The 8,610-nt window shown below is 36.6% G+C and overlaps 1 pseudogene; it reads left to right on the top strand.

Moving 5' to 3' along the window:
• Positions 1–5,591: 5,591 nt before the first annotated feature.
• The window catches only part of LOC122083313, a 7,655-nt pseudogene continuing 4,636 nt past the window's right edge, over positions 5,592–8,610 (top strand).

Below are 8,610 nucleotides of genomic sequence, written 5' to 3'. Positions count from 1 at the left end.
AACGTATGAGCGAAGGTAAAGTTTTTTTTTCTCCTAAAAAAAATTTACAAAAAATATTAAAAAATAATAAAACAAGAAATAATAATTATACAATGATTTTCTATATCTACCTCTCTCCTAAAATTCAAAAAAAAAAATTTTTCTTGATTACCAAACATACGTGATCTTTTATTTTCTTATCATTTTATTTCTTTTATTTTCTTTTTTTTAATTATTTTTTCCTTTCTTTTCTTTTATTCATTAAAAAAAAATACATTTTTTTATATATTTTTCTTGAGTGAAGAATTTTTCTTTGCACTTGGTATCTTCACCCAAGAGAAAATTCACTTTTTGAAATTATTGTGAAGTTTTCTTTTGTTCCTAAAAATATTTTCTTATAAAAATCACAATAAAACATGAAAAAATAATGATTAGACAATGATTTCCTATGCGTCTATCTCTCTCCTAAATTTTGAAATTTTTTGAATTTTTTTCTTTTATTTTCTTCTCATGGTTACTAAACATACATAATATTTTTATTTTCTCATCATTTCATGTCTTCTCTTTTTCTTTTTTTTTTCTTTTTTAAATTCTTTTTTACTTTCTTTTCTTTTCTTTTCTTTTCTTCTCTTGGCTACCAAACATAGCCTTAGGGATTGAGTTCCCAATACAGGGTACAAATACAATAATGTATACCTACATACAGATCCTTAAACAGAATTAAGAGATTAAAGTATTAAACAATAACTAAAAAGAAACAAGTATGTGCATTGGGAAGGGCAGATTTAGGGAATACGAGAACGAGAGATCTCTTAAACCTAAGATCTAGGGATGATAATACAAATATGAGAGATCTCTTAAACCAGTTATCAACCTTTTTTTTTTTTTTTTTTTTTGATGGACCCGAGGAAATCCCTAAGATATTATTAATAGAAAATGAATACAATGGGGGACATAACCCACCTTACCCTAGCCCAACAAACAGAAGCACTCGCACTCTCAAAGAACAACAAAAAAACCCAATGGAAAAAAAAAATTACATTCTAAATATCAGTTACTCAACTTTATCTTTCCTAATGATATGGCTAAAATCTCTGGGAAGAGTTTGGTCACCAAGAAAAAATTGAATCCGTAGTTGAAGCACATGCCAAGTTTGCCAACCAATTCACCGCTTTATTACTCTTTCGAAAATAGTCACGTAGAGTCATAACCTCCTGAAACCAATACCAATAACTCCATAGATCACAATACCTATTAAAAACTGAGTTCACAATCAAAGTAGAATCATAACTACTAGAAAAATCTGAGAAACCCAAATCATACATAACCTTAAACCATCCCTCAAAACACGCAGCTCAGCCACATAATTAGAACAAACACCATAGAAACTCGAGAAAGCCACAAGGACCGTGCCATCCTTATTTCTGATGAAAGCTCCTCCTCCACTAATACTAGGATTTCCTTTGCTAGCACAATCTACATTTAACTTGATTGACGTCGCAGGGGAAAGCTAGAATGCGGGAATTGGAGATCTTTACCTCGACATGGGAGAATTTAGTATTAAAAACCTGCAAAATAATATTATCCCTTATAGACGGAGACTTACTAAACTTAGATGGAAGAGGAATCTCATGCACCAATCTTTTCAGTCTTTTTATGATAAATCCAGACGTGCAAGCACCCTCTCCATGCATTTGGTTGTTCATTTTTCACCACAACTCCCATACTATTAGCGATGGTAATAAGCCTTTTATAAAGGCATAAGCACATTTAAGTCCAGCCTTGGATTGCCAAAATAAAATTTTACTCTTGATGTCATGGGTTGGAATTAAATCCACATCAAATAATTTCCAAAATAATCCCAAAACTGTCTCCATTCCACCCAACATCAAGCAACGAGTGAATGATTCTCTTCAAGGGTTCTGCAACAATGACACTGATACCAAATTTATCAGAGAATCATATATTGGGATCTTACCATTGAGGATATACCAAGAGAAGAAACTGATATTAGATGGAAGAGATCGATGCCTCAACCATTTAGAATACAATACCGTATTAAAATGAGCGCGAACCACACTCCAAGCTGATTTGGTAGAGAACCTATACGTTATTGGATTGAAATCAATCAGATACCTTAGTATCGGATAAGGTATCGATCAAAAAATAAATAAAAAAAGTAAAAATTTACAGAAAAAACAATCTAGAAAATATCACAAATAATAAAAAGGAGAGGGTTGGGCATGCCACTAACTTATTGAAAGCTAATAATGTACACCAATCACAAGGTTGGATATAAGAGGGTAAAGGATCATGATCCATTCCAACGGGTTGAACACCATAATGGGCAAGGGCTCTTTTCCAACGAGGGAGGAGAAAAAACGAGACACATTGGACAACATAGCAGCATGTCCAACCTTTTCTCATATGCTTTGTTTGATTGCAAGTGAAATTAAAAGGAAAGAAAGTGAAATCAAAATTTTAGACCTAAGAATAAAAAATTGTAATCAATCCCAATGTGATAGTATAAACTATTTAAATTTCTTACAATTTTAACAATGACAAATTTTAGATGGAGAAATTTATGTTAATCACCCTAAAGAATATCTCACTATTAAAATCATCCCCCTTGTTTCAAATATTACATTACTCTCAAACCAAGTCAATTTGCACTAGAAACCCTCCATCCCCTTCTGGAACATAATCGGTTGACCAAAACCCTTGTTTGTAAGACAGGTTTTAGCCTTTGGGTGAAGTCATGGACAATTTTAAAGAAGTTAAAATACTATCATTTAATTTAATCATGAAAGCTTAAATCATTTAATCTACAATATTCATATAAACAGAAGGTAAATATGATATAGTTTTAAACCTGAGAAAAAACTTAAAGATGATCGACAAGACCTAACGAGAAACAATGACATGGTGAGAATGAGTGACATCCATAAAATGCTAGCAACAAGAACCAAACAGATTAGTCCCTTCTTCTTAACAATTTTCACAAAATAATCTTCGAGCAAATAACCACCGGAGAGAAGACTCCCTTCCACGGTTTCAAGTATTGATATCAGACCGGCTGGATCAGATGCCGAGATAGAAACCTCAGTTGATCCAGGGTTGGGTAGTGGCATTTTTTTTTTTTTTTTTTTTTTTTTTTTTTTATGAAAAATCAGGATAAAATTAATTGATCCATTAAAGAAAGTAAATCTGGGTCATTGATTTTAGAATGTAATTTTTTCTTTGGGTTTTTTAGTTGTGCTTAGAGAGTGCGAGAAATATTAAGGTCCTATTTGGTATTATTTTATTTTGTTCACAAAAATAGTTTTGGCTGCATTTGGTATCATTATGTAGCTTATTTATATTATTTAAAAAAAAAAAAAAAAAAACCTAAAAGAGATCAAAAGTTATTTGTTTTGGTTAAAATTGATATTCAGTAATTTTTACGTTGAATTTTAATGAGCATGTGCTTAAAATCCCAATATGGAGGGGTAAAATAGTAATTTTTTTTGCAATTAGAAATCCAAGAACTTTGCCCCTCTTCTTCCGTCCAAAGTGGAGAAAGATAATTAAAAGAAAGATGGATAAAGGGAATCTCTTCACTTATGTCTTAGAAAAACCATTTTGCATATAAAAATATCAAACTATAGAAAGAGAATTATATAATAAAACCCCAAATATAGAGAGAATGATACAAAAGTTAAGACCCAAAACTCCAAATAGAGAGAGAGGGAGAGAGAGGTGACATTTGTCACTTAAATCGTTCAAACTTGGGACCGTGCGCTTATCCACATAATCCCCTATTCGCCCTAACCATTTACGCAACCCACGGATGAATTTCAGTCCCTTCTTCGACTCAAGCGTAAAGGAATAGAACGTTGAACTTCCCTGTCCATGCTTAGACAAACCTAACTAACAAAAACATACTTGAATCCTGTATACGTAGATAAAGAACCTCGAGAAGAAAGGCCACGAAGGAGAGTGAGAATGGGAGTGGGAGTGAAGATTTCTTCTCTAAGATTTCTATTTCAGAACTGAACAATTAAATGAGATAGAGGATGATAAGATTCAGGATTAATTGTGAACTTGTTTCTCGTATCCGCACAAATGGTAGAATGAGATCCAAGTAAGGAGTATGAAAAGATCCATCAACGGATTAAATTTATGAACAGTGGCATTCAACGTTCTGTCTCCGTTACATATAGAACTACATACCGGATTAGACACTTCTTCCAAAGAATCTTCCCAGGATAATCTTGTGGCGAATTGCCAACAGAGACAAGAGTCCCTTCAGCATCTGCATCCACAAGGGACCTGGCGTTAAAAACGGAAGAAAGTACCATTTGCCTTAAGATTATCCAACGAAGATTGTCTCGGAGGGAAGTATTGTGTATTGTCTCCGATGGGACGAAGAGAGATGCAAGTGTTCCCACGCATCAAGAGTCGGATCCTTGATCAATCTGAATCGGCTAAAATTAAGATCTTGTTCAGCCAAACCATCCAATGAGTGGCAGTCATGGTTTCAAGTATCGGTATTGTATCGATTGTATTGATCATATCATATCGATATCAATTGAGATCGATCTCTGATCTAGATTGATGATTACCGTGTTGTTTAAGGAGTAAAATAGTAAAAAAATATACTTAAAAAAACAAAAAAAGCAATAGCAAAATTGATCGATCAGGCTGATTCGATCCGTATCGGTATCAGTATCGGTTGTGGGAGCTGATTTGATGCAACTATTGTACTTTAGTGTGTTATTGCAATGGGAAAATGTTCTCCATCTGAAAGCATAGCATGGCCTAGTTCCATGTGTTTAACGCGTGGCCGCCAAGTAGCATCGAACATGGATGTGAACGGATGGTGACTGGTGAGTCGGTGAGGATGTACGGCTTCTACTCAGCTTCCTAGAACTTTCCTTGGGTCGCTGGCCATTGTAGCGTTCCTCTTGCCCTTCTTGCAAGATGCATGTGGCCACCCGATCTGATCGGACGAATCAAATTGGACAAAACCACGACAACCATGGAAAATAAAAATAAAGAATAAAAAATAGAAATAAAAGGAATCTATGAAATACTACAAATAAGCAAAAACCATTTAGTCCTATCAAGATTCAAGACAAAGGTTATTAAATTCGAAATCAAGATTCGGATCGACATGAACCCTAGAAATGTTTTGGATCTTGCCTGATTCTGATCAATTGGCTTGCTTCCCGAAACCCTGATCAACAACCGCGAATTTAGAATCTATAATCGGATAGATCTCGGCAAATTCTGATGACTTCGAATGATTCCTTAAACCCTGATCAGCAACCACGAATTTGGAATCTGTAATTAGAAACGGTTGGTTGGATCGACATCTCTACCATGACATTAATTTCAACACATGTCTACAGTCGATAGCGAAGATGACGGCGCTGACCATTCTTATTGATGTCTCTGCGCGCATTCTTATTAGTCTTAACGCTGATGCAAGCCACGCGACCAGGCAGGAATTTGTTGGATCAAACAAAGGAGAAAAAATAGTGAAAAAGCGAATCGAAACTACGGTACAAAGTACAGAGTCTACAGACACAGCTGACGCAGACATTTGGCACGCGACGATATGTTCTCATGAGTAGCAGAGCTGCTCGTCTCTATACTCGAAGCTGCTACTACTGCACACTCCCACTCTCTTCTGTTCCTTGTGGTCCTTCTCCTAGTCCTTCCAAGCCAAACCCTAGCATCAACCACCGAGCTCCCTCATCTCCTCGTCGGAATTTCTCACCGAGCACTTCTCCGTTTGTCCTCCCCTGTAATCGAACACTTCGAGGGGCGGATCGCCACAATGGGTAATTTATAGTCTCACAATTCCAATCTTATTCTTGTTTTGCCTAAACATTTCTCTTTTGTTCTACTCTGTATCTGTCTTATATGATCCTCTGTTATTTGCTTTATTTGTATGGTTTCCACTTCAGCTACTCGGAATGCTTACGAGAGCATATTGAAGACGCTTGAGAAACCTGGAGGTGGTGAGTTTGGAAAGTATTACAGCTTACCTGATCTCAATGATCCAAGGATTGGTCAGTGCTTCTTTCCCTTTCTCCAATTTTTTTGTATTGTTGATCGAAATCGATGAATTCGAATAAGTAAAAGAAGTTTTTGATGTCTTCTTTTTTGTTGCAGACAAGCTTCCTTACTCTATTAGGATCCTGCTTGAGTCGGCTATTCGTAATTGTGATGACTTCCAAGTTACGACCAAGGATGTCGAGAAGATTCTTGACTGGCAGAATACTTCTCCTAAACAGGTCGAGATTCCCTTCAAGCCTGCTCGTGTGCTTCTTCAGGTAAACATTGTTTCGGAGGTTGAATTTTCGCCTGGTTTATGGATTTGCAGGATGAGTTCTTTCTCTTTTCGTATATTTCATTTGGTTACCCATTACCCCACTTTCTTTTTTGGTTGGTTCTCTGGTTTCAGGATTTTACTGGTGTTCCGGCTGTTGTTGATCTTGCGTGCATGCGTGATGCCATGAACAAACTCGGCAGCGATTCCAACAAGATTAACCCATTGGTGAGCCACCTTTCTCTTATTCTTATCCGTCTCAAACATATTTACATTTATGGGGAGGTGTATGCTTCTATATGAAAATGTGTATGTAAGCGTAGTCATGTATTATTGTCTTGTAAGGCGATTTCTTAGATAGAATTTATGTCTGCAGGTTCCTGTTGATCTTGTCATTGATCACTCAGTGCAAGTTGATGTGGCAAGATCAGAAAATGCGGTGCAGACAAACATGGACCTTGAGTTCCAGCGCAACAGAGAGAGATTTGGTTTTCTTAAGTGGGGGTCCAATGCATTCCAAAACATGCTTGTTGTTCCTCCAGGCTCTGGGATCGTTCACCAGGTGTACTGGACTTTGCCTGATTTTTAAGCTCTGGCGTATTTTTTTTACTCCAATATTTTTTGCTTGTCCTGACGAAATAAATTCTGTTATTATGATCTCTAGGTGAACCTTGAATACCTTGCACGTGTTGTATTTAACAAGGATGGTATGCTTTACCCTGATAGTGTTGTGGGAACCGATTCCCACACAACTATGATTGATGGGTTAGGTGTTGCTGGCTGGGGCGTTGGTGGGATAGAAGCAGAAGCTGCCATGCTCGGCCAGGTAAATTATATACACTTTCTATGATACTCTGGGAGGTTTTTGGAAGACTCACCTCTCAATTACAGTCTGGGCCTCCTAAAACTTAAGATTTTCTATGCTGTCTGAGGAGTTTCAGGGAAGTGGTTAGTGGTGTCAGATTTATTATCTTGTTAATTTTCTTCCTTGTCAATTATTTCTGATTTGAGTATTGGGTCTTCCTCCACCTGAATTGTGTCATTTCTGTTAAAAATAACACAAACCAGCAAGATTGCTAATTGAAGATTCTAAGGTTTGCATGGTGTTCTGCACACAGCCAATGAGCATGGTTCTACCTGGTGTTGTTGGGTTTAAATTATCAGGAAAATTGAGGAATGGTGTGACTGCTACTGATTTGGTTTTGACAGTGACCCAAATGCTCAGGAATCATGGGGTAGTTGGCAAGTTTGTGGAGTTCCATGGTAAACCTTGGCATTCTTTTTATCAACCATTTTTCTGATTTTCTGTTTATCTTCAAGGAATATGTAATGGTATGTATCTTTCCATGCAGGGGAAGGCATGAGTGAATTATCATTGGCTGATCGTGCCACTATCGCAAACATGTCTCCTGAGTACGGGGCAACCATGGGTTTCTTCCCCGTTGATCATGTCACACTGCAGTATTTAAAACTCACTGGCAGAAGTGATGACACTGTGAGTATTTATGGGATGGTACTTAAATAGATTCTGTATTATGTAGTGATTCTTTCCATATTCACTAATGATTTGCCAATATGCAGGTTTCTATGATAGAGTCCTATCTCCGAGCTAATAACTTGTTTGTAGACGACAGCCAGGTAAGAATGAATAGTCTATTCTGTTTCCCATCTGTGTTCTGCTACTAGATATGATTTAAATATGGATTTATTCTGAAACTGTGTTGTTCGAATTCAGCCCCAGACTGAGAGAGCCTACTCATCTTATCTGGAATTGAATCTTGAGGATGTAGAACCATGCATATCAGGGCCAAAGAGGTAAAGAATGTTTCCGATCACATCCTTCTTTGGTTTTCTTATTTGAGGGCTAATTAGGACAATAATATGCCTGGCAGACCCCATGATCGAGTTCCCTTGAGAGAAATGAAGGTGGATTGGCATGCTTGCTGAAACAACAAAGTTGGATTTAAGGTAATGATCTAAATTATGTATTATGATTTGATAAGTAAAAAGAAGATTTTGGTTGCTGTGGTTTCAGAAACCAGTAACAATTAACAACACGATCTTCATTAGCTTATATGTCAACTGTATCATATATTTAGTGGGTTGTTGCTAGATTGGTGTGAGGTGTCCAATGTAAGCTAATAACATTTCACTATATCCAGCTTAAGGATTTAAAGAGTATACAATAATAATAAAGAAGAGAAAAGACTTCATTGCCATTTCAGTTGCGTTGAGAATGAAGAAAGTCTTCTATGTATCGAAAGCCTAAAAGGTCAGGTTGTGGTACTGCCATGGTTAAATTGGGGGGGGGG

Source organism: Macadamia integrifolia, chromosome 7, assembly GCF_013358625.1.
Source record: "Macadamia integrifolia cultivar HAES 741 chromosome 7, SCU_Mint_v3, whole genome shotgun sequence".
Lineage (NCBI taxonomy): Eukaryota > Viridiplantae > Streptophyta > Magnoliopsida > Proteales > Proteaceae > Macadamia > Macadamia integrifolia.
The sequence above is the reverse complement of the archived record's forward strand: the minus strand, read 5'-3'. Positions and strand labels throughout refer to the sequence as shown.